Source organism: Chrysemys picta, chromosome 10 (genome assembly GCF_011386835.1).
Source record: "Chrysemys picta bellii isolate R12L10 chromosome 10, ASM1138683v2, whole genome shotgun sequence".
NCBI lineage: Eukaryota > Metazoa > Chordata > Testudines > Emydidae > Chrysemys > Chrysemys picta.
Window position 1 is genome coordinate 7684862 of NC_088800.1, and position 26011 is coordinate 7710872.

General features: G+C 49.3%; 1 protein-coding gene across 13 annotated transcripts in view; it reads left to right on the forward strand.

Annotated features, from left to right (window-relative positions):
- The window catches only part of LOC103305902 (uncharacterized), a 76479-nt gene that overhangs the window by 22683 nt on the left and 27785 nt on the right, over positions 1 to 26011 (forward strand). Inside the window, exon 4 of one of the 13 annotated variants that reach the window (XR_010590700.1) lies at positions 18029 to 19497. The exons of the other annotated variants lie outside the window; for them this stretch is intronic. The gene's annotated coding sequence lies outside the window, so the exon portion shown is untranslated. Of the gene's footprint in view, positions 1 to 18028; positions 19498 to 26011 lie in introns of those variants that run through there. 13 annotated transcript variants of the gene reach the window in all.

Below are 26011 nucleotides of genomic sequence, written 5' to 3' on the forward strand. Positions count from 1 at the left end.
GGTCTTCCCCCCCCCCTCATTGATGGGCTTTCCAGCTGCTTCCACGGAACTGGAGAGTCCCATGCTATGTCCCATCCAAGTGTAAGGTTTGCTCCGGCTTCAGGCGCAGATCCAGAAAGCTGAGGGAGGACAAATTGAAGTTACTCCTTATGGAGTCCTCCCTAAGTCCTGCCACCTCTTCAGGGGTCTGACTCTCTCCCATACATCAGCCTCAATCTCAGGATGCTCCAGCGACTTCTTCAGATCTGGCTCCAGTGAGCAAAAACCAAATAGTTGCTTCAGAGACTTTGAAGCCTTAAAAAAGGAGGAAAATGTAAATCTCCTGGCAGTGAAGCTAAAAAGGGAAAAAATCGCGCCAGGGCTTGGGACTAAGGTGACCTTGCAGCTTAATATGGCTGCAGAAGAGGCTCCTATCTCCTGTGGGAGGGAGATGTCACTACTGATGGAAATTGGGCATATAGAGAAGTCTCAGGATAAACAACCCCATTTGGCACTATGGTTGGTACATATGGTACCACCCAAGCACGGGGCTCAAAGAAACGGCCTCCAACCCCACCTCAAGGCACAGCGGGGTGAAATGATGTGCCCAAAGTCAAAGAGCACGTCAGCGGTGGAACCAGGAATAGATCCTAGACTCCCAGTTCAGTAGACCCTACTGTCGCTCAAAAAGGGCCAATTTCTGTCCTCAGTTTTGAGCCTCAGACACTGGGGTGATTAGTTTTATCGTTATTATCTGTATTGCTGTGGTGCCGAGGGTCCACAGACATATGCCAGGTGCTGTACACTCAAAACACGTTTGCTCATGATGGTGGTCATGTTTGATGCTATAAAATTGTACTTCCGAAGGTGATAGATTCCTCCACTCGGATATTGCAACATACTTCTAATGTCATGGAATCCTCTGATTTACCAAACCCTATAAAAATGGCAAGGAACATTTTTTTAGTGTGAACTAACTTCCTCTTGCTGTGTTTCGGGCCCAAGTGACAGCAATGCCACAAAAGGGCCTGAGAACCAGAAAGGGAAATTCACGCTAAACAAAAGAGGAAGTGTCCAAGCTGGCTTCATCATCCAAGCTGATTAAAAGGCAAAAAGTAAACCTCATAAATGGGAAAAGCCAGTGAAATGTTTATTCTTTCTGTTTTGGTAACCTAACAGATTGCTAGTAACAAAGACAGCAGTGCCAACCCCACAGGTTCAAAAATCACGAATCAGACTCCCCGGATCACGCAATTGGCTTAAAAGCCACCAGATTTGTAACGAGTAATGAGTTTGGGCTTTTTATTTGTCTTCTAGCTCCTGAGTTTTTCAGTGCATTTGAATCACACTTCCAAGCTTTTCTCTCCAGCCAGGAGGGCTAGAAACTTACTTAAAAAAAAAAAATTATAAAAGCTTAGATTCTCCCCTAATCAACTGCCTGCAATTATAACCCATCCTGCAACCAGGCCATGCCCGTTAGCTCCTAGCACAGCTGGAAAGGCTAGTGTGGATGCTAGCATTTATTCCAGGATAATGTTTGTGGTTCATTCTCAAAATCACTCCACAGGAATGCTTGTGGCATGTCCAGAGTTGTCTTTACAAAGTAAGTCGAGGTAACTGGCAATCAATTGATTGGAGATTAAAAAAAACCCAGAACTCTAGTGCAGGGATCGGCAATCTTTAGCATGTGGCTCGCCAGGGTAAGCACCCTGGAGGGCCGGGCCGGTTTGTTTACCTGCCATGTCCGCAGATTCGGCCGATCGCGACTCCCTGGCCGTGGTTCGCTGCTCCAGGCCAATGGGGGTGGCGGGAAGTGGCGTGAGCCGAGGGATGTGCTGGCTGCCGCTTCCCGCAGCCCCCATTGGCCTGGGATGGCGAACCGCGGCCAGTGGGAGCCGCGATCGGCCGAACCTGCGGATCAGGCAGGTAAACAAACTGGCCTGGCCCACCAGGGTGCTTACCCTGGCGAGCCGCATGCTAAAGGTTGCCGACCCCTGCTCTAGTGTATATATACCCCTAGAGGGTGGTAGGTGTAGGGACAGGGGAAAATGTGCCTGTCTGAAGGCAGTGTTGTAGGTTTAATTGGTTAACATTTGTGAAGTGCCTTGAGATTCCCGAATGGCGTGTGTTGTTGAAGGGTAAAGCCCTATTTTTGTTTACTCAAACTCTTGCCCTTTAGACAAGAAACAGGTTGGTGGATGGTTTGATTTTTTTTTTTTTTTTTGTTCAGTGTTCCTTTGGAAATGGTGAACTGTTCTGTCAAGAGTTAAGGAAAGCATGGAGCTGGCTCAGGATTTCCCATAAAGGAAGAGAGCGAGGTTGCTTTCCAAGGCCTTGAGCTCGTCAATCATTTCCACTGTCCTGTGAGGACTGGGGCTGAACCAGGAAGTCACGAGGAGAACCGTTCGACTCCTAAAATATTTAAGATACAAATTGTCAGGGACTGGGGGTGGGGGAGGAGAGCCAGATGCAAACATTGTCTTTCCAGCTGTGGCTGAGGGAGTAATTTCTTCCCTTGCATCCAGTAGAAGTTAGACTTAAATGGAAATAATATTAGTGCCATGTTTCATTATGAGCTGGTCTCAGCTCCGGCAGAGAGCAGAAGACTGATGTATTACCAGTTTGTGCTGGCACAGGCCCCATACCACAACGACTGTAGCGGCTAGACTGGCACCCTGCCAAAGGTTAGCTCTTTATATACTGTCCTAAGGAACATGCCACAGAAAAATTGGCCCATTAAGGGTTCTGGAAATAAAGCCGTTTTTATTTTCTAATCATGCTGAAAGGTTACAAAATATAATTGGAGTTGCTATTCTCCCAAGTCCTGCTTCTGATACTGAGTTTATAAAGGAGCCTTTGTCTTCGCAGAGAGTTCAAAGTCAGCACTCTAAAAGGAAAATTATTAGCAATTAAAAGTTGGAGACTCGCCGTTTTACAGCCACTGGCTGTCGGAGTGAAAATATGTTACAAATCAAATTTTCTGCAAAGGCACAAAAAATATAGAGGGGCAGGACTGCTCAAGCTCCCTTTAATGGCTTTTCACGGGAGTAGGTTAATGTAAGTGTTTAACGCACACCCGCAATGAGAGGGACTGGCACTTTTCAAAACGAAATCAGACCTATGGCATGAAGTCATTCGGATACCACCAAAGATTAGGGTTCAGCAGTCCTAGAACTTATTCTGGAGCCAGCCCAGGGGCTGGACTGATCCCAAACTAAACTTGGTCTTGATTGGACACGGAACCTGGCTGGTAGATCTGTGTAAAGTAAAAATGGATGATGGGGATGTTGTCCCACAGACATCCGAGTCTGTCTTAACAAACGCACATATTAAGCTTCTTGTTTTTAAATCCCCCAGTCCACATAGGGCTGAGCAGAGCAGGATGTCCTGCCCGATATCTGCCAGATATATCATCTAGCAATTGACACCATTTTCATCCTTACTTCCACTCATGCACTTCACGAGCTGCGCTGCTTCAAAGATGAGCGATCATTATTAGTCCTATTAAGAGGGATCAAGTTTCCCCATCAATGTTTTAGATTAAGACCCAGTGAAAACATTTCTGCATCTCTCAGCAGGATCAGTCGATGCCCTGTCAAAGCTGACATGCTAAGTCTTCTACCATTGCCGTGGCTGGTGCAGAAAAAAACCTTTGCTCTTCCCAGCACAGAGGTAAAACCTATCCCTTCCCAGTGCATGCTGCAGACTCCGCTTTAAGATACAGAAGGCAACTCAGGCAAAGCCACAGAGCTCAGCCGCATTGGCTTGCGCAGCACCTACCGTGCTGGCTTTAGAAACAGCATCCACAGAATTTACAGGGTGCTAATGTGGAGATGAGGGTTTGGCTTGCATCTCTCATCTGAGACGTTTTCTGGATTCCGATGGTTTCCTTGTTGTCATAATGCCACATGAAACCTGAGCATGGGAATGAAAAGCCCGGGCTGGTTCTGATTAATTTAAAAAGAAAGAAAAAACCCCCAATTTTGTATTAATTTTTAAAAGAAAAGCAGGATCACCCTGAACTGGGGGGAGATTCTTATCATGAACTGGGCTATGAACGCCTCTCGGGGGGGAAAGCATTATCACTGGTGCTAACCTCCTCAGCAGTAGTGCAGAAAGTTGCCTCCTGTGGCAGGAGAACTTCAAGAAGAGAGGATCCCAGCACACTTGGAATGGGGCAGCTGTATTATGACATATATATATAGTGCCAACAATGGGTGTACAATGAATAGGTCCAATAGATGGCATGGGCTATACTTCAGCTAGGTTTTTGGCTCTACCAGTGAGATCGCTGACCCCAAGTACCGCAAAGATTGCGCCCGCCAAACTAACCGCTGGGAGTTTCCATATCCAGAGCTGTCTGTGAGACCCGCATTCTTCTGCTCCTTTGTATTTTTACAAGGCAGAGACGTCAACAAATAAAATAAACAGGCAAGGCTTGTGGTTAAAGGCCGGCTGGAGAGAGGAAAGGAACGGACCGAGCGGGTTATTTTTAAAGGAGAATCAACCCACCCTCTAATTTTTGCACCCACAATGAATGTGTACAGTTAAGGGAGGAGGCAAAGGTTAGTGTGTCGCTGCTACCTAGCTGATTCCCGAGTGCTGTCAGGGAGAAGTCTAAAGTCTGACATTTGTGCCTACAATTCCCAAGTTTGGGCTGAGGTCGATTGGTTTTTTTTGTTTTAAATATGAGCCCCGCGTATCATGTCACTGCCAAGCTGGATTACCAGGGCATCAGGATGATCATCGCCATTTACCTAGTCAAGTTAATCCTCAGCTGTCTCCTATAGCGAGCTGCCTCATTGCATCATGGCCGTGAGGTTGTTGAATCAGAGGTAGCTGGTTGTTTCCAGTTGTCTATTGCACCACTGATCAATCTTAGGGGATGTGTGACGTTTTCCAAGTTGTCAGAATTGAATGGCCTGTCTGCCAGGTCCCTTGCTGAATTATCACTCACCTTCTGCTGAAAATAATCTGACAGCCATCTGCCCCAGCTGGCTCAAGCCAGGCATCCTGAATCACAAGGTCTTTGTTTGTGCCCGCTGCACACCTGGCCAGAGCAATCAAAGGCTCCCGCAAATCAAGGATGGCAATTAAAGCCCGATGAAAGAGTCATTTAATGACATGTGCATGAGACTATTTAGAAACACAATAACAATTCTCTAATGTGCATTGGCAGAATAATTCCCTTGGGGGGGGGGGAAATGCATCCATGCCAGGCATTTGGGGGTCAGCCAAGGTCATTTGCCATTGATTCCACTCTTCAGAAGATCCACCTCCAATCACAGATGAGTTTTGTTTTTCCTGTGTGAGGGCCTGAAGTTCAGACTCTTAGAAACATACAGTTATGGGTAGGGTCCTACCAAATTCAAGGTCCATTTTGGTAAATTTCAGTCATAGGATTTTTAAAATCTTAAATTTTACAGTTTTGGATATTTAAATCTGAAATTTCACGTGTTGTAGCTGTGGGGGTCCCAATCCAAAAAAGGCTCATGGGGAGGGGGGTGTTGCAAGGCTATTTTAGGGGGCTCATGGTATTGGCACCCTTACTTCTGCACTGCTGCTGGTGGCAGCGCTGCCTTCAGAGCTGAGTGCCTGGCCAGCAGCCCCTGCTCTCCAGCTGCCCAACTCTGAAGGCAGCACAGAAGTAAGTGTGGCAATACCGTGACCCCCCTAGAATAGCCCGATGTCATGGGGGAGACCAGATTTCACGGTCCGTGATGTGTTTTTCATGGCCATGAATTTGGTAGGGCCCTAGTTATGGGCCTTCTGTGCACATGCACCGTTGGACATGCTCATGCACTTGTGATTTGAACACTCTTGTGTCTCTAGGCATTTAGCCGTGTATGTTCACTGAAGGGGGTTTGTGTGTCCACACCTGCCAGGCCTCTGGAAAATAGCCATTTAAATGCCTGCCTGCTACTGCAGCGTATGTATCTACCTGTGGCTGTCTTGTCCTTGTGTCCTCTGTTCTGCACCGTAGCATCTCTGCGGACTCTTCCAGCTACAGCTATTTTGTGTATCGTGCAGAATCAACTAGACGAGATACTCAAACAGGGCCTGACTCTCTGTTGCCCTGTAGCTTGTTATAGTCAGTTACACCCAGGACCGGCTCCAGGGTTTTTGCCGCCCCAAGTGGCGGGAAAAAAAGCCGCGATCGCAATTGCGATCTGTGCACTCCGGCGTCAGCTCCACTGCGCCGCTTTCTTCTTTGGCGGGAATTTGGTGGCAGGTGCTTCCCTCCGAGAGGGACCCGCCGCCGAATTGCCGCCGAACAGCCCGACGTGCCGCCCCTTCCCCTTGGCCGCCCCAAGCACCTGCTTGCTGGGCTGGTGCCGGGAGCTGGCCCTGGTTACACCAGTGCAAAGTGAGCACAAAATGCTACCCTTGCATTTTAAATTCACTCTCTGTGGATGTAGATGACTGTACCAGTGGGAGGGGGACAGACAGTTCCCCAACGAGCTCTGGCAGACAGTCTTCTTTCTTGTTTTGTTGTTTGCTTAATATAAAATGAAGGTCATTTAACTGGAAGGGTCTGTTTGCTCTGTTCATGCATATAAAAAATATACCAACCCAGGACCTGAAAATCAGGCCTTAATGTGAATTGATTTTAACCTAGCTTTCAATTAGAGATAGCATGTTGGTCTGTGATCTGCAGCTTTTAAATATCAAATGGTGCTTGAGTTCACCCTTTTAAGTCTTTCCTGAAAGCAACTGGCTCAAATGGCACTGAACTCCCTACAGTACAGGGTCAGAGACCCGAGCCTGCTCCCACTGGCTCCAATTGGAACAAGATTTGGCCCGTAACATGTGGCTGTAGACCGCCAACAGAGTAAATGTAAACGATGCTGCTGCTTGTCCCTGGTTGCTTCCTTATAGGTCTGCAATAGATTGGGGGCGGGGCCATAACTGGACCAAATGTTGGGCCTCATATTAGTGAATCGCTGGGCCAGATGTGATTTCATTTATTTAGATTTATGCAAATATTTTTAAAAGGGGCATCTAGCCACACACACTGAAGGTGCCTTGACAGTAAACCCCAAAGTACACTAAGTGCAATAAAAAACACACACCTGCAGGAGACAGTCAACAGAACAGTCCCACTACCCCCTCCATCAGTTCCCCACCGTACATCTTTCTCCTTCCTTTAGTGGGTAATCACTGGGATTGCTCACGTGAGTAGAAAGTGCAGGATCAGGTACTTTGGTACACTTGGCACCATATTTCTCTCTGTAAATCTTTATAACATCCAGGGCCAATCAGAGGGGCCGGGCAGGAGGGCCATTTGGCCTGGGCCTCGAGCTCAAAGAGGGCCTCAAATTTAGACACTTGTTAATATTTTGGCATTAGATACGTTTCGCAACTAGTTTTTATGCACATACCTATTGGACCAAAATGTGACACATACTCTCTCAGTTCAGAGCTGCAGATTTAAGCAAATAAGAGATGTGATGTGGTAAAAGACATAATTTTTTTGTTAACTGCGATGCATTTTGTCATATTAAAGAATTAAAAATGTTCATCAATATTAATAAAAATATGTCGGTTCTGATGGCACAAGATGAGACCGTGATGAACTCTTCCTCTCAGATCAGCTGATTATATAAACAAGCCACTACTAGATTTTTCCTCAATAATTAATGCATTTGCACAGAAAAAGGCTAGAAAAGCATTTGTTAAATAAAAAAATATTCAAACTATGTCTAACTCTTTTTTTTTTTTTTTTTGGTGCCTTATTTTGTTTTCATGTGTCGTCGTTTTTTATTTTTATTATGGCTAGCGGCCTCAAAAGCTGGAAGTGGCCTGGGCCTCTCTGGACCTCTGAGAGGGCCTGATAACATCTCTGTGTGAGAGAGGGAAATGGGGATGGGCCTGAATTGAAACTCCAGCCCCACTCCCTCCCCTGAACTTTGGGAAAGTTTGGGGCATAAACCTTCTGCCTTCATTCATTTCTTCCTTATCAGCTGGATAGCAATGGGGCCTGGCACACAACACAGCCATCCATGTTGGCTAGGTGCCAGCAGCCGTGAAGAACCCGATTTGTAACAATAACATAGAGGAAGTTGCAGTGTGGTAAACTCTCGCGATTTTGTTACAAGTCTCCCAATATTTGGTGTTTTTCTGAAAGCTGCCGCTCCGTGAGTCAATTGCGTGGGGCCTGATTCTTGCTTTCAATGCTTGGGGTGGCGGTTCTGGCGTTCATCCTTTTCCCAGCGCAAAGCCGATTCCAGAGCCCTCGGGGATCAGAGTGCATGTTAGAGGCTTTGTTTTATTCATAGTGCTGATGGCGTGCCGCAGACCTCGACGCCGCTCAGGGAGTCCGTAAGCACTTCTTCATTCTTTTCTCACATTCGTTCCAAGCATAGGCACCGACTCTGTGGGTGCTCCGGGGCTGAAGTACCCACAGGGAAAAATTAGTGGGTGCTCTGCACCCACCGGCAGCCAAGCTCGTACATTGATCGGGACACAGGACAAAGGGTTAAATATCGGGACAGTCCCAATTTTATCAGGACATCTGGTCACCCTAGTGTCATCTCAGTCCCTGGCCAGCCGTCTCTGCTCTGGGGAGTCCCAGGAACTGAACAGAAGCTTTTGCAGCTGGCTAGTTCTGATGTGTTGTTGCAGAGCAGTACGTGGGGGCAGGGTCAATTGCACAGCACCTGCTGGGTTGTGCCTAATGCAAGACGATCCCTTCCCCAAGTAAGCCAGGTTCTAAAATAATGATCAGAAACACTGTGTAAAACTGTCATTTGACTGAGAGTGCAAAGTCTTTGGGACAGGGGCTTGGTGGGCTGCCTTCTTGCTAAATAGGCTGAGAAGGATTCGATTTTTATTGGTAACTGGCGGTAAACATTGATTGCACTGAATGCAGTGAAGAAAAAATATTTCCATAGATGATCATTGCAATGTATAGATAGGAAAAGTATGAAAAATGCCCCTTGAGAAATGATTAGCATTTGATTTAAGGGTACTTACGTTGTAGATTTTGACATGTGATGTTGACAATTTGTATATTAATGGTTATAAAGTTTTAAACGTTTTGAATCTCAGTGTCTCCGGTCATTAAATAATTATGGTCTGATGCCCCCTCATTGTCTGACCTCCCAATAATTTCTCCCATCGGTGTGTGACGCATGGCTAGAAAGGGTTAAACATCCAGCAAAATAAATAATCCTCAAAAGCCACGTGGGAAGATAATATTTGTGTTTTTGTGTATTTACATACGTAGGAGTAGGGTGGACAGTCCCTGTCTATGCTGTATTCTGATATCATGTAAATGAATTGAAAACACGGGCTAGCTCGGTATTCATCTTTCTTTGAAATGTGCTGTGAATGGTGGAGGAAAAAGCAAATGGCCTTACGTGAATTCATATTGCTAAGTACCGGTGACGGACCTCCTGCAAGGTCAGCCTAATTCCCTTTTGTTCTCCGAGGAAATCCCAACTTGTCAAAGAGGACATGAAATTACAGTCAAACCTCGCAATAACGCGCCCTGTCATAATGCGAAATCACATATAACGCAATCATAAGTTGGCTCCCCTTTAAGGCCTAATACCAGTGGTCCCCAACGCCATGACGCCCGTTGGGACATTGATGTGCCCCCGCCTAGTGCCCAGCAGGGGGGGAGAAGCTGTGGCCCTGCGCCTGCCAGGGACAGAGAGCACCGGTGCCCGCAGCCTCGGAGTTCTCTGTCCCCGGCAGGCGCGGGGTCGCGGCTTCTCTCCCCTGCTGGGCACTAGGCACTAGGCGGTGCACATCAATGCACTGCACTGGGGACCACTGACTTAAACTGACCGGCTTGAAACCCCGCTATACCGCGACCCCGCATTTATCACGATGGAATTTTTTGGACCCCAAGCATCGCGTTATAGCAGGGTTTCATTGTATATAAAAGATCCTTGGGTCCTGATTCTGTCATCTCCTATCTGCTTCAGCTTCTTCCGGGGAAGTTTGAGTCGCACGATTGAGGTCCCAGTTATGCTGGTACCGCCCTGAATGTGAGATTTGGACATTGGACTATAAACTATGAACTATTTCTGAAAGAACTCTTTGCAACCACAAAGCTCACCATATCTGCTACGAATCTGCACCTAAATGAATTGAACTCATGTCTGTCTGTATATTGATCTTTTAACCAGACTCTCTCTCTCTCTCTTGTTTTTTAATACATTTTAGTTTAGTTCATAAGAATTGGCTGTAGCGTGTATTTGGGTAAGATCTGAAACATTCCTTAACCTGGGAGGTGATGTGTCCGATCCTCTGGGATTGGTAGAACCTTTTCTTTTATATGATGAAATAAGATTTACAGAAATTTTCATCATATTTGACCTGGGGACCTGGATGGAGGCCTGAGGCTGGATCACTTTAAGGGAACTGTGTTGTTGACTTCTGAGTAACCAGTGAGGTAGTAAAGAAGCTGTTTTGTGCTGGCTTGGTGAATTGAAGTATTGGAATAGCCACCAGCATGGCTGCCCCGGTCTCACTGTGAAAATGTAAATTGATAAAAATGGGAAAAAAGCTTAAAACCCATAATTTTGTGCACATGTGAACACGTCAATCCATCATCTAACAAAAATGCTTCAAATAAGACTTGATATTATCTGTCAAAATGATCAAAAAAACCCAACCCAGAAATGCACCATGCCTATTGCTGAAGCGCTATGCATACCTATGATGCTGTATAGATAACAAAGTGCTAGTCATTGTGAGCAGCTGCCTTTTGAGCAGGGCCGGAGCGTCTACTAGACGCCAGCAAAGGTTAGTTCCAGGAATCCTACTTGTCTTTCCTATAGGGCAGAACAATATAGTCAAAGTCATTTTCTATTAAATTCTACAGGCTTATTTTTTTCTATAAAGCCTCATTAAGTTTCTATAGAAATCGTATCGGTTTGTCCCTATTACTATCTATGGGACTTTCCCTGAAGGGTCTAGTTGCTGCAGAGAAATTCTGCAAAAAATTGTAGGCTTGGGTAGATGACACCAAAATCCTCTGACAGCTGCTCAAGGGGTGCATGGAGTCTTCCATTTAGCTCGTGTGCCATATGCGCAGCACACGTGATCATATCAGAAAAGCAATTTAAACACAAATCCAGACTGCACCACTCCTACACCCTCCCCTGTTCTGTCTCTTGATAGAGCTCTGCTATGCCCTGTCTTATGACTGACTGGGTATTCGTTATCTAATGAAAGCTAGAGAAGGGATTAAACAGAGATTCCTTTTAATTATAGCACCGGGGCAGCCATGTGGCTTAGCCCGGGTCCTGTTATACTTCTCAACAGGTCTGATTGCTGCACTCTGTGCTGTCTTGATGCCGGAAGAACAAATTCACACAGGACGACCTGCATGGACTTAGAGAGCGATAAAGAATGATAAAGGTCACCAGGAGGAGCGGAAGGGGAGCGGGACATGAAAGCCACACAGCTAAAAGGGGCCATAACAGCTGCATCATGTTGTCGGAGGCTGTATGTGGGAGAAACTGGCTGATTCCCAGCGACAAAGCCCATTCGAATGCTTTTAAGGTTGGCCTAGGTGTGCATGTCCGTCCGTCAGTAGGAGAGCAGGGGGCCCCAACGCTGCAAACAGCAAGGTCTCTAGTCCCCCGTCCTTTGGTGCACTGAATGAAAGACACTATAGAAAAATATACAGTGCACGAGTTGCTAAATAAATAGGAATCCTCATCAAAATGTAAATACAAGTGATTGTGGGTGGCAAGGCCGGGGACTTAAATAAAGTAGGAGCTTGTTTCCAAAGGTGAGAGGGATGCAGTCTAAAACAACTGCATGGTGCACAGTTTTGCAATGAAAAGGCCCTATTGTGTGCAGTGGCTTTTAATAAGAATGGGTTTATTTCTAAGGGAGCTGTGGGTGGCAATTCTTTCTCATGGAAATGCTCTCAGGTCTTGTTCTACTTCACTGTAGTGCATAGGGTTTCTTTTACAGCTGTACTCACTTTTTTCCACCTTTCATTTGAGGATTCCAAAGCACTTCACAGTTAATTGATCGTGAAGCCTCATCATCCCTCTGAAGTAGATCAGTGTGCGCCTCGTTTTACAGGGGGAAACTGAGGCACAGAACGGTGGCGTGACTTGTTTCAGGTCAGGTGCTGCATCAGTGGCAGTGCCAGGAACAAAACTATGGGGGTCAGACTCCCAGCCCCCTGCTTTAACCACGGGATCAGTAGCCCGTGACATTGCTTGTCTAGTGAGCAAGGAGTAATTAACCTTTTAGTAACAGCAGTCCAGATTTTGAAACAGGAACAGCCCAGGCACTAGAGTGGGGTGAATGAAGGGTGTATGGGGTTCTCACTGCTAGCACTGGGAAACGCTCACCTGTGGCGCTGTAACATTACTTACATAGGGCCGGAGTCTGTTCTCACACCAATTTTACACTGGGGTCATTCCCACCAGCTTCAGTGGAGTCCGTTACTCCCAGTGTCTCCAGCAATCTGAACATGTCCCAAGCGCCCTTCGCCACTCTGGTTTGTTTTGCATGGTTTACCGAAGTGTAAACCAGCCAGTCCTCTAATTGAAACCCTAAAGCCTATTGGAGGTGGCAGTGCCTATGAACACACGAATCGGCTACCTCCTGCACCTCCCCACCTGCTTCCAAATGTCACTCTTGGAAGGCGGCCTCTGTTTCCTAGTTACTAGGCCTTTCTGCTTTCCCACCTTTGCTCTGAATTCTTCTGGGATGTTAAACTGTGCTCAGCCAAAGGGCTCCTGCCGTTGTGTAACTCTGGGTCTAGCACAATGCTTTCCAACTCCTCTTCCTGCACCCAATGGCTTTGCATTTCCCAGCGGGCATCTGCCAAATGAGTGGTTTTCTAATAACCGCTCTTCTCGAACCGAATCCCCTGGGCATGTCGTGTTGTCTTTTGTGCAGCAAAATTCCCTCTAGGCAGAACGCTGCATGTTGCCAAAATGGTGCCCCCTCGAAAAAGAAAAGCCTGCGTCTCAGTTGGTACAGCCCGTTACAATAAAATCTCATGACAGTCCTTAGCACAGGAGGAACTGAATTGCCATTAGCACACATTATTTTTCCATTAGAATATTTGCCCTCTATTACTGAGCAAACATGCCAGCTCCAAGGAGTGGGGCTAGAAGAATGGTGACGTTAAGCAATTACGTAACAAGGAATCGTCCCAAGCAAAGCTACCTGAGCCATTCCCAATGCAAGACTAGGGTGACCAGATGTCCCAATTTTATAGGGACAGTCCCGATTGTGGGGTCTTTTTCTTATATAGGCTCCTATTACCCCCCACCCCCATCCCGATTTTTCACACTTGCTGTCTGGTCACCCTATGCAAGACACACTCAGCAGCCCAGACTAAATATGAATGGTAAATAATAAAAATACTTGTTGCCTATAAGTACCAGTTTAGGGTGACCAGATGTCCCGATTTTATAGGGACAGTCCTGATATTTGGGGCTTTTTCTTATATAGGTGTCTATTACCCTCCAACCGCTGTCCTGATTTTTCACACTTGCTATCTGGTCAGCCTATATCAGTTCCTTGTTTTACAGGTGGGGGGAACTGAGGCAGTGAGGTGCTGTGACCCACCCAATCATTAACACATTTATTTTATTAACCTGAATGACCCATAAACTGCAGGGCCAGGCCGTGATCTCAGTGAGGGTAAAACTGGAGTAACTCCAGGGACTTCAATGATCCTGAGACTCAGATTCTCAAGGTTATTCAGGTGCCGAACTGCCATCAATTTCAATAGGAGTTAGCACTGAAATACCTTTAGGGCTCTGGGCCCAAGAGCCTGCAGCGTCCATTCTTGGAAGAGAATCCATGCCGGAGGGTGAGGCTTGGGGTAAGGGTACCTGGAGCTGCGGGTGCTCAGCCATCTCAGGGTTTGCTGCTGATGAGGGAGAGGACTCGTGTGGCATGGTAGATGAGGGGGTATTACTAGGAGTGACGGGGAGCGATGCAAAATTGAGACTGTGCAATCTCCCCGACACCGCATTAGCCTGGGGAATAATCTGCCCAGGGCAGTGGAGGAATCCCTGTTCCTTGGGATTTTTCGCACTAGAGAGGACAAAAGTCTTTACGGAGCAGCTGTGACAGAGATTGCAATCCCAGGCGCTGTCTTTGGGGGCCACGTTGTATTAAAGCTCTGAATGGTGTGTGTGGCCTTCTCCACGGAGAGGGCTCCCGCAGCACTGACAGGAACTAGCAACAGTGCGGTGGGCTATGGTGAGCCCGAAGGGCCCAGCCCAGCTGCATTCCAGCCACGCCCTGTCCCCTCCCGCCTTCAGCTACATTCCCTTTGGCCAGTGGACGGCACGGGTAGCAGTGGCACTGAGCGTTCTAAGGAATTCCTTGGACCAAGGACATTCAAACTCTCCCCACTCCCAGGTGGTGCATTCCGGGGAAGAGCACCTCGAGAGAAAATTACCCGGCAGCCTAAAAAGTGCAGCAGTCTCTGGTCCTGAGGAAGCTGCTGCCTCCAGCAATTTCCCTAACTGCTGCCTGCTTTCCAGCCTCCCTTTTCTTGGCAAGGTCACTGGAGAAGTTGTGGCATCCAAGCTCCAGCAGCGAGTCCCCTCTGCCAGCTGCCTGGCTCCCTCGCAGGCTGGTCTCAGCCCAGCCCACAGCACAGAAACGGTGCTGATGGATGGCCTTGGATATGAAGCAAACCAATGTCTTGCTGCCTCTCCCTGTCTCTCTGGCCTGTGACACCATTCAGGATGAGATGCTGGAGACACATGCGGCAGACTGCAGGAATAAACAGGGCAGTGCTCAGCTGAATTCGTTCATGCCTGAAGAACAGACCCCTGAGGTTTGTCCAGCTGCTCCCCATCGCCTAATGGCTGTTCAGAGAGGCGGTGAGAGGCCACAGACCCATGTGCCACCAATATGCAGGTGGCACCCAACTGTACATCTCTTCTACTGACACTGCTTCTGTTTTCTTCCCAGCAGTTGGAAGAAACCAGCAGCTGGATGAAGCTCAGCCCACGTGATGTAAATAGGAAATTGGGAAACACGCGGAAGAGCTTGCAAATGTGCTGACCTCACCAGTGACTGAAGGCATCAGATCAGTGTGTCCTAGTGGTGCCTGAGAGAGTTGCTTTCCCATGGGCAATGCAGATGGCCACAGAGAGAAGTGCTATTTCTCACCTCTGACTGACTGCGAACTGTGCCCTTTCTTGTCAGATGAGGACCAACCCTGAGGTCCATGCTTTCATCTCCTCCCCGACAGGCTGCTACAACTCCTCCTGCTTCAGGCTGAATGAGGTCCATGCAGCATCGAGATACACGCCTTGTGCCTCTGCTTCACAAACACCACTGGCTCCCCCTTCACTTTGGTACAGAATTCAAAGTCTTGATCCTACTGTACAAAACCCTTATCAGACTGGGACCTGGCTCCACCCCTGAGGGTCTCGCCCTCCGTGACCGTCCTGCATGTCTACATTTCACAAGTGTGACCGAGCTGGGGAGACCCAGATGGAGCCACTCAGCAGCTGGAGACAGAGTGTTCCCAGCAGTGGGAGCCTGGGTATGGAATGCCTTGCTGGATGAGGTCAGGCTCATGCCAAGCATGACAACATGCAGATGGAAGTGTGTAGGACATGCATTTCCCATTAGTTGTCTTTTCCCAGGAATGACACCCAAGCAATGAAATAATAAACTTTAAAAAACCCCTGAATGTAGAAACTCCTACACAGCTGAACCCATCGCCACAGAGCGAGAGCAAGGCTTGTTCCAGCCTCGCTTGTTCGGTGCTGTGATATTGAGGTGAATGGGCACTTTAGAAACACCATGGAGAGGATTCTTCTCCATTCTTCATTACCCCAGCAAGGACAACCACAGAGGGAGAGGAATCGGCCATTAACCCTTTGCGTGCTACAAATGCTCATGTTTTCTGGAGACATGGTGAAGTGTGCTTAACCTTTCCTTGTGCCCTCCAGATAGGGGATCTGGGTTTTGGTCCTGCCTCAACCACTGCCCTGCTGCATGACCTTGGTCAAGTCCCTTCCCCTCTGTCTCCTCTCCCACCCCTATTTAGATTATTAGCTCTTTGGGGACAGAACCTGTTGCTTATTATGGACATCACCCCATGCAACGGGGCTCTGAGCTGAGTCAGGGCTGCTTGGTATCCCCATAACACAAACGGATAATGGCAGTGTCTAAAGGAGGATTTGAAGACAGGCAGGGAGCAGGGCTCATTACTGTGTGATGAATTGTAAAGGCTGCAAATGTTCGCACTGAATGCAGTTCTTGTTTCCATTAGGGTGTCATGCTTTAGAACGAAAACCCATTTTTTCAGGCATTATTGTGAAATCAATAATCTTAATGAACGCTGGATGTGGAGGGAGACTTCCTAGGAAAGATTTTTTCAGTTCCAACCCTGCTTAGCCTGTGAGAAATAACAATGGGCTTTCGAGTACAATCAATCTCTAGCAAAGAAAATAATAGCACATAATGAATGAATGATTCAGGTGTGTAGGAATAGCTTCCAAATAGACCCAGCCTTGATAAGGGCCTGATTGCTGAAAAGTCCTGATTCCTATTAGTACATTTTGTAGATGTGCCCCAGCCGGATCCCCGGCTAGTGTAAACTGGCACCGCTCCACTGCTGGCCATGTAGCTAGATCCATTTGCACCAGCTGAGGACTTGGCCTGCCTGTTCAGAACCAATATTGAGAAAAGAGGGTGCTGACCATGTCCCCAGCATAATCCTTCCTTTCCTGACTACATAGAGGGGTCTTTCACTTCGAGCTGCATTGTTAGCAGGGAGGAGACCTTGATTTCCCATCTCCCCTCATGCAATGCACCTCTTTCACCCAGCACAGCGCAAGTGTTAGCCCGTGAGTCTGGGTCTTCCATTTGTTACCATCTAGCACAGAGCCAACAGTGCTCCCCAATGACATCCTATATGCATGCATAATTCTGTCCACTCTGTGACTTTCCCATGCAAATTCCAATGTTAGTATTCAGCCTCCAGAGTGGAGCACAAAAGAGCCTCTTGCTGTCACCAAAAAAATTCACAGAACCGTTTTGGTAATCATTAAGTCCCCTTGATGCTAGTGTGAGCCTATTAACTCTGTAACCAAAAGCTCTTGTTGAAACATCTGCAACTGATAGAATCGCAGAGAAAGAGACACAGCAAGGATCAGCGGTGGGCAACTCCCGGGAGTGAACTAATGAGCTGATTCAAGCGCTCGGCTGCCAAACTGCACATTTCATTGCTGGGGGGAAGCGGCCAGTGCCAAGTTGCAGCTGCAGGAAAACCTGTGGCTTCAAAGGAGAGCCACGTAGAAAGAATCGTCATGGAACGAGGGACTGGCATGAGTGGGAGACAAGCTGGGGGGGACCTCCCCGAGACGGAAAGATAAACCCATGCCTGCTGAACAGCCTTGTTTGAATTTTGAGGGCCAGGCCCTGTGTATCGCTCTGTGTTGTAACCAGAGTGCGTGCCTACAGAGAAGGGATGGGACACTGAACTGGGGCTCAGGAGACCTGGAGCCAATGCCAGCATGGCCAGAGCTGTGTGACTTCAGGCCAGTCCCTTCATCTAGCCCGGGGCTCAGTTGTGAAAAGAAGATAATATTTTCCTGTCTGCAGGGGTGGTTGGATAAACTCCATTAATGAGTATGAGACTCTCACATGGTAGGAAGAGGTAGATAGACCCTGCATGGTGGATTCGTTCGGTGGATATATTAGGGCATGTCTATACTACTGACACTCTAATGGCACAACTCCTGCACTGGAGCTGTAGTGCCCTAGTCTAGACACTTCAGGTTGCCCATCGCTGTAGTGGATCCACCTCTCCAAGTGGCAGGAACTTGCTCCACAGCAGAATTCCTCCATTGACCTAGCCACGTCTACACTGCATGTTAGGTCAGTTTAACAACGGCGCTTAGGAGTGTGACTTTTTCACACCCGTAGCAACGTAGCTAGGTCGATCTAAATGTTAAGTGTACAGCAGGGCATTTTACTGGTGATAAGGGGCAATGTTCTGTGCAGATAAATGGGTCTGGCTGGGATTGGAGAAACTCTTAATACAGTTAAATTACCCTTTCTCTTCCTTTCTTAATAGACAAAGTGTGGATTACGATACGACTGATAAAACTCTCATAGCATAATCCTGGGAGCAGTATTGCTGCATATCAACGTGAAAGCCAAAGTAATGACGCTAAATTGTTGGATTACTGGACAATGGAAAAGGCAGCACAGACTTTAATCATCAGAATTCAGAAATATGAATGAAATGCAGTTGGTGCGGCAGACTGGGGAAACCTAAATACTTCTGCTATTCCTTGTCATCTGCAAATAATTCTGCAAGTATATGCTGCATTTAAGCCCTTTATTTCAACCAAGCTCTGTAACTTGTTCATCCCATAGTCAAGGAAGCAGCTGATGTAGTAGAAACTAAAGGCGCATTTGACAATTTACAGCCAGATTCTGAACTTGGTTACCTGGGGTAAATCCAGAGAAACTCCGCTCACGTCAACAAAGTTAATCCTAGCACAAAATTGTGCAAGCCAGCTCAGAAACAGGCCTCTTAGGGCTAAACAGCTGCCAAAGAAACGCTCCGGGGGCTGGGTAAGTCAGTGAATAAATATACATTAATTAAATAAACCTCTTGCTTAACCCTTTTGCAAGCCGATGCTGTGGGATACAGACCAATGGGGTTTGCATTGGCAGATCCAACAACTCTCACTTCGGGGACGGCTTTTCTTCTTGGCCTGACTGAAAGCCTGGCATGCTCTTTGCATCAGAGAGTAAATAAATGAGGTGTTGGGAACGCCAGTGTCAGCTCGACAGTCTCAGTGCCGTCTTTCCGGAAGCTGCTTCTTCCCCCTCCCCCGTCTGTGCTTCTGCTTCCCTGCTGCTAACACTGTGTTTAAGGCATCTCGGTCCCATCTGTTCATTTCTAGCGCTGATCCCCTCTAATTTAAGCAACTCTCTTTATTAGCAGTCCCAATTTGTCATCAGGCTGGCCCCAGCATGGGCGGGCAGCGTCTGAAAAGGATTATTAGCCCTTGGGGCCTTGCATGAAAACTCAAGCTCTCCCCTTTAAAACAGGGGTCGCTGTCAGTGGCACTGAATGGAGCGAATGTGTGTGCCTGTCAGGCCTGGGCCGTGACAGCTCGGACTACAGCTAACAAGCCCCTTGCTCCCAGGTGCTGGGTGGTTCCTGCACCCCTCACTCTCTGGGACCATGCATGCGCGTAAGAGCTGCTCGCAGGATTTGGGCCTTGCAGACTTGGGCCCTCAGGTTATGTGGCACGTGATAAGTCATGACATTGGGCTGCGCCCCTCAGGCAGTGTTCCGTTGCCGGCCTGCTTTGGCAGCTGAGCAGCGAGGCCAGGCCAGGCACCAAAGGCCTTCAATTTGTAGGTGTCGGCGAGTCAACGTCTCTCTTTTTGATGGCGAGTTGTTTAGGGACAGAGGTAGCCTCTCTGATTCATAATCCAGGGGCAGCCGTCTGGCCCGTCCTGCACAGCGTGTGCTTGTGTTTAAAAAGAAAAGACACTAAGCCAGTGGTCCCCAAACTTTTCAGGGTCATGCCCCAACCCCCACTTACTCGGTCCGTGCTCCCCCCACCCCCGCCAGGGCCGCAGCTCCATGTGGGAGGGGGACAGGGGTAAGAGGACTGAGGCTGGGGCCACAGGGCTGAGGCTGGGGGCGGGCCAGGAGCCAGGCTAGGTGTGGCGCTGGGGCTGGGCTGCGGTCAGAGGGTGAGGCTGGGGCAGGGTGGTGTAGAGCTCAGAGTGGAGGGGTTCCCTTCTGTCCTCTCCCCGCTTCTCCCCCCCCCATTGCAGGAGGGCTGGAACAATGTTTATAATGGGGGTGCTGCGTGCCATTGAACCGAACTATAAACCCTGTATATAATGGAAACCACGTCAAGCTGGGGGGTGCTGCGGCACCGTAGCATGGGCGGTGGGTGAACTCCCCACTTCTGCCTGAGGCCCCTCCCCCCCATTGACCAGTGCCCTGAGCTCCTCCCTCTGCTCAGGGAGCTCAGAGCTGCCGGCTGGAGCTGAATCCCCACCCGCACCCGCCGCTTCAGGTACAGGGGCAGGGAGGGCGGGGCCTCGTGGCGGAACATGGGCGGGGCCGCAATCCGGTTCAGGGGAGGCTTAGCCTGCTATGATACCTGCCCCCCATGCCCAGTACCCCTGGGTCCAGCACCCATGTCCCCGTTGGGGCTGGCTCAGGCCCCACTGCACCTCCCAGGGCGCGCATCCCCCAGTTTGGGGACCTCTGCACTAAGCAAACCCTCCTGGAGGGACAATTGCAAACTGATTAGCCTGAAATGATTGGGTCTGTGAAAGGCTAGCCGATACATCCTCCCCGCCCACCGGCCCGGCTGCATTACTAGTTCTCTAGGTGGGGACGATGCTTTACAAACCAACAGCCACGCTGGCAGGCTCAGTCTGTTCCTACAGCACGGTCACTGCGTAGCACCTACACAACTAGGCCCACTGAGTGAAGCTGCGTCTACACTGCAGAAAGGGGGTGTTCTTAACTAGGTTCAGCTCGCCGTGACGCTGCAGCAAATCGGCTTTGAACGTGGCTTAGCCCAGGTTGAAACCCCAAGCGCCCTTCTAGGCTTTGTTACCCTGCGTGAAAAGCCAACAGCTCGCGTCAAGGCCAAGCTGGGCGTCTGGGGCTGAATCTGAGCAAAGTTCAAAGCCGCGTTGGCTGGGCTGTGTGGCTAGTTTAACACGCGTTTGCTAACTTGGGTGACTCCACACCGCTTGTTGCGTTTCTTTCCTGGCCATGTAGCCTGCACCATGGCAGAACAAAGGGAACCAGCGAACCTGCCTGTGACTGGCTTGGCCTTAGGCAAGAGCTGCAGCTTACCCCAAGCTCCGTTACATCCGCAGCCCCTGCCATTGGGCCTGCCGCCCCACGTCACGCCGCCCCGTTGGGCAGGCCGCAAAGGGAGGATGTCGTGCTGGGGCGGGGGGTGTACCAGCAAATGCAGGGGCACTTCACTGGGTATTCTGCCTCCCGGGTTCCCCCATGGTGCCCCACTGCCCCCAGAACACCAACTGCCACCACAGAGCCCAACCGGTACCAGCTCCATGCACCCACACAGCCCTCATCACTCCCATGTGGCAACGGGCCCATGTAGCCAGCGCCGCGCCAAACCGCCTCTCCTGAGACGCTTGTCGGGGGTGTGGGCACTGTCAGAATGACGCTGCGCTCCAGCCATCTCCTGATTAGGGTGACCAGCCAGCAAGTGTGAAAAATCGGGATGGGGTAGGGGATAATAGGAGCCTATATAAAAAAAAGATCCAAAAATCGGGACTGTCCCTATAAAATCGGAACATCTGGTCACACTGCTCCTGAGGCCAGAACAGTCCCTCAGGGCCTTTGCAGCTGAGCACAAGCGAGCGGAGCCACGGGGGACGGGGCACATCAGTAGCCAGAAAGCTTCAGCAGCTGGGACATGAAGGGGACATACACCTGGAGACCAGGCATGAAATCCTGGCCCCATTCATCCAGGGGGGGGGAAAGGGGGTGTGTGTCTTGCTTTAGCTGCCGCCACATTGTGACAATTGTATTGTTTAAGTGGGTTTGTGTGTGCAGTTTTTAGTTACTGTCCTTTGCAATGCTGGTCATTTGAAGAAGCACAGGTCAGAAGGCAGGAGTTGAGGTCATCGGCCCTGCACAGGGGGGCTTAAACCACAGAGCGAGGAGTCGAGCTGAGCCGGATTATTAAAGGGGCGCCTGCCACGTCTCAGCTGGCACGAGGCCACTGAAGTAACTGGAGCTGTGGATTTTCTTGGCTTTGTGGCTGGTGTGTCACATCTTTGATGTGTGCTGGGCAGAGAGCGTTTGTATTAATATGTCCACAGAACTGAGGCAGTGACATATGCCAGTGTAGGCACTTAGTGGTGAAGTTCAAGTGTGCTTTTATTTTTCACTCAGGTGCTGGCCGTACCCAGGGCTTCCTGGCAGTTGCCAGTGATCAATAATAAATGGTGATGACTTCTGCAGCTCTCACCAGCTGCGGTATAATGGCTAATACTGTACGGCTCAGATTACTGAGCACAGAGTGTCTGGGCAAGTTTGTACCCTAAAAAAAAAAAAAAAAAAAAAGCGGTCAGCTAAGGATCTTTGTGCTTAGTGAGGAGTCCCTGAACATGCTCAGTAGCGGCTCTGAAAGCTCTTAATAGCTCATCTGCACCCTCTTCTTTTACGGTGAAATTCACCCCGTGCAAAGATCCCACCCTAAACCCCTGCACCGCTCTAAGGCCTCACACTAGAGTGTAAATGGGGCATAAGCATTGGGCAGCTCCTCTGGGGAGGGGTGAATTCTACCCCAAGTTCTCTTTGGGGAGGAAATGCTCCTCCGGCGTTCTGTGGTTCAGCTGATGACGTGGCGAATAGGGGCCCAAGTGTGTGTGTGGCTAGAATCGGCTCAGACCTGTGCAAAGAGGGCCAGACGCCTAACCCCGTTCGGCTTTGTTAGACTTCAAAATGTAACCAAACTGCAAGAAACCAACTGCCAAGCCGAAAGTGGTCGGGCCAAGGATTAGCTAGGTATGGTAACACACAATGAGCGCCTTAAGAAGAGGCAGGCAGGGCTGGGCAGGAGCTGAGGGAGCGTTAGGGAAAAATTGACTTACACAAATCAATGTGCTGTCCAGACACTGAGGAAAGATGAGTAGGGAAGCAGCTCTCCCCTTGTGCACTGCTCAACACACAGGTGCTAGCTGCAGGGGCAGGGAGCTACAGTGCAGGTCTGAATGGGACTGACTTTGCGAGCTGGATTTATTTAGTCTGGAACAAAACAGAACCCTCCTATTGTCTGAATCACCTTGAAGCTCGAGCGCCCTCTAGTGCCCAGATGGGGGAAAACACCCAAACCTCATTCAAAACCAAGGCCTGGTCTACACTTAAAAGTTAGGTCAAAACGTAGCTATGTCAGCGGGGGTGTGAAACACACACTCCTGAGCGCCACCATTATGGCCACGTAAGAGTGTAGACGCAGCTATGGCAATGGACGATTGCTTCCACCTGGTGTTGCCACACACTGATGACAAAAACCCATCTGTCAGCGTAGGCTGCATCTCAAGCACTGGGTAATGACAGCATAGCGACGGTAGCCTAGCTGGACCGGGAGAGTCTCCATAGTGTAGCCATACCCTGAGTTAGCAGATGATGTCTCTCTTTTGCTGGTAACAGGGACAAAGCTGCAATAGCGAGAGATGTAAACTCATTCATGATTAGCAAAAACCACCACCTTTGCCGGTCATCGACGCCAATGCTGGCAGCCAGAAACAGACGACGGGCTTGCCTACAGTCAGAGTTATTCAGGCACAGCTATTGCCCTTGAAACTCACACCCTACCGTCAGCCAAATTGCCTTTCAAGTGACGACAAGCCCTTAGTTAACAATCAAAGAGCTGCTTCCCTCGCATTAGAAATGCAGGCCCCAGATCTTAATGCAGGAGGAGAATCTAGGGTTACCATACGTCCGGATTTTCCCAGACATGTCCGGCTTTTTGCTGCTCAAATCGCCGTCCGGGGGGAATTGCCAAAAAGCCGAACATGTCCGGGAAAATGCCGGCATCCCTGCCCCAGTCCCCTGCTTACCTTAGAGCGGCTCCAGCAGGCTGCGAGCTGCAGGCGGATTCCCCCGCGGTGGCGGCTGCTCCCCGCCAGACACCTCAGCTCTGTGCAGCTGAAGAGTCGAGCTGTCCGAGCGCTACTGGCTTCACGGTTTGCCGGGCAGCCCCCAGACCTCCAGACCCTGTGCCCCCGGCCGGGCGCTTCCCTTCCCGGGCTCCGGCTGCGCTGGGGAAGCACCCGGCCCAGGGCGCAGGGCCTGGAGGTCTGGGGGCTGTCCAGCAAACCGTGAAGCCAGTAGCACTCAGGCAGCCCTTTTCGCGTGGCTGGGAGAGAGAAGGAGGGGGACTGCAGGGCGCTCAGGGGAGGGGGCGGAGTTGGGGCAGGGACTTTGGAGAAGGGGCGGAGTTGGGCGGGGCTGGTGTGGGGAAGGGGTGGAGTTGGGATGGAGACTTTGGGGAAGGGGCGGGGCCAAGGGTGGGGAAGGAGCAAGGCCAGGGCCCTGTGGAGTGTCCTCTTTTTAAAAACCTTTAATATGGCAACCCTAGAGAATCAGCATAGACGTTTGAGCCAGATCCTCAGCTGCTGTAAATTAATGTCACACCACTGGTGTCACCGCTCTGTTCCCCTCATCCTCAACCCGCTGGCCACCAGGCCGAGCCCCTGACACTACAGTAGCCTGAGGACAGTGCCAATGCACGGGGGCTTGCCAAGGACTGGAGATTAATGGGGTGCAGGGAAACCGTGGCCATTCCCTGGTCATGCTCCCTGTGTCATAGCTCTGTGTGATGAGGAGCCGTTGGTTACCAGTTGTAAGGTCACGTGTGCAGAGAACACAGAGCAAAGCACCCTGAGCCTGGGGGAGAACCTGGGCCTAGATTTTTTTTACACCAGTAAATCAGACCGACCCTGGGAGCTAATGAGCAAAGCCGCGGAGAGGCCTCAGCCCTACATGCAGCCAGCACAGGCTGAGGGCAGACCCACGGCTCCATTAGCGAAGAGATGGGCTCGCGCTAGTTGTGGTGGGTTCATTACGTTATAATTGCACTTGCCCTTCATTAGCGTCTCTTCCTTTAACATCAGTGCCGTTTGGCAAAGAACTGGGGCTTTGAGTTGCCTCCCCTGTTCCGGTCGCTTGCCTTTACACCGACCTTGTCTTTCTGCAATGTTTTCTTAATTGTCTTTGGTTATGCTAGCGCTCTGCTTTCTCTTTATTAATGAATGCCACAAAGTAATCACATGCAAGGCAACTAAAATTGCGTATTAAAGAACAGTGGGAGCCGCGATCGGCCAAACCTGCGGATGCTGCAGGTAAACAAACCGGCCCGCCAGGGGCTTTCCCTGATGGGCCATGTGCCAAAGGTTGTTGATCCCTGTTTCAAACAGAGGAATACTGCTAGAAGCAGGTGGCTTTTTTTTTTAATGGTAGATAAAAGACATCTGATTAAATGTTAAGCACTTAAAAATCCAGACCTGCTTTGTGCACGCCCCACGACAGACTAGGGAACAGATTTCACCTGCAGGAACACGTTGTGTCCCCTTGGCGGCATCTAGCTAAGTGCTCAGTCTTCCTGAGCCGCACTGGACATGGAACTAAGTGGGCAATTTGCTAAGGCCGTTGCAAGGCTGAAATACGGGAGCTGTTACACTTTTCTTTGCCACTGAAGTAGCTAATGATACGAGCCAGGCTAGTAATGTGTCTGTCAGGTAAGTTGAGGAGAGGTTAAGACACTTATCAAACAGCTATGTTCAAATGGTAGCCCGTGTCTATTCTGATTTGATTAAACATGACTGTAGTGTATTCAGGACGATGCAGGGATATTATTCTTCTATGTATAGGCAATGGTGTCAATAAACTTGGGGTGGGGTGAAACAGGCAGGATTTTCCGTGGCAGTGTATGCAAACACAGAAATGCCCACACATTTTTAGTAGCATTAACGCCGCCATCATGAACCTGGATTCCTTGAAGACATGGTCATACCTGAAGGATAGTTAGGCCTCGAGCCCTACAGAGGTGTCTCTTAAATCTTCCTTGATTCACCTTTTTTCCTGTAGTGACTGACTGGCCTTTTAAAACAGCAACATTGCTGTAGCCTATTCCTGTGCTGAGTGGTCTAACAGGGCATTCATTCATTTGGAAAATGGTTCCTGTGTATTTCCTTATTTAGGCTTTCTTGTTAATTGACAGAATTAAAAATACTCTGGGTTTTATTGTCTGTGATGGATTAATCTAATTTGAGTGCAGCTTTTTGGCTTGAGGCATCTGCAACCCTTCTATACATTCCTGCAGCAGGGAGAGGGGCTTGAGAAAATGTGCACCTACAGGCCTCGACTTAGTACAATTTACAAAACAAGGCTGAGCCGTGGGCTTGCTCCAGTTGGTCAACAGAGGAAGTAATTCACTTTCTGTTTAAAAAAATATGTTGTAACAGATATCAAACTACACTGCCCAAATGCACTGCCTCTTGGGCAGTACTTGCAAATGGTCTG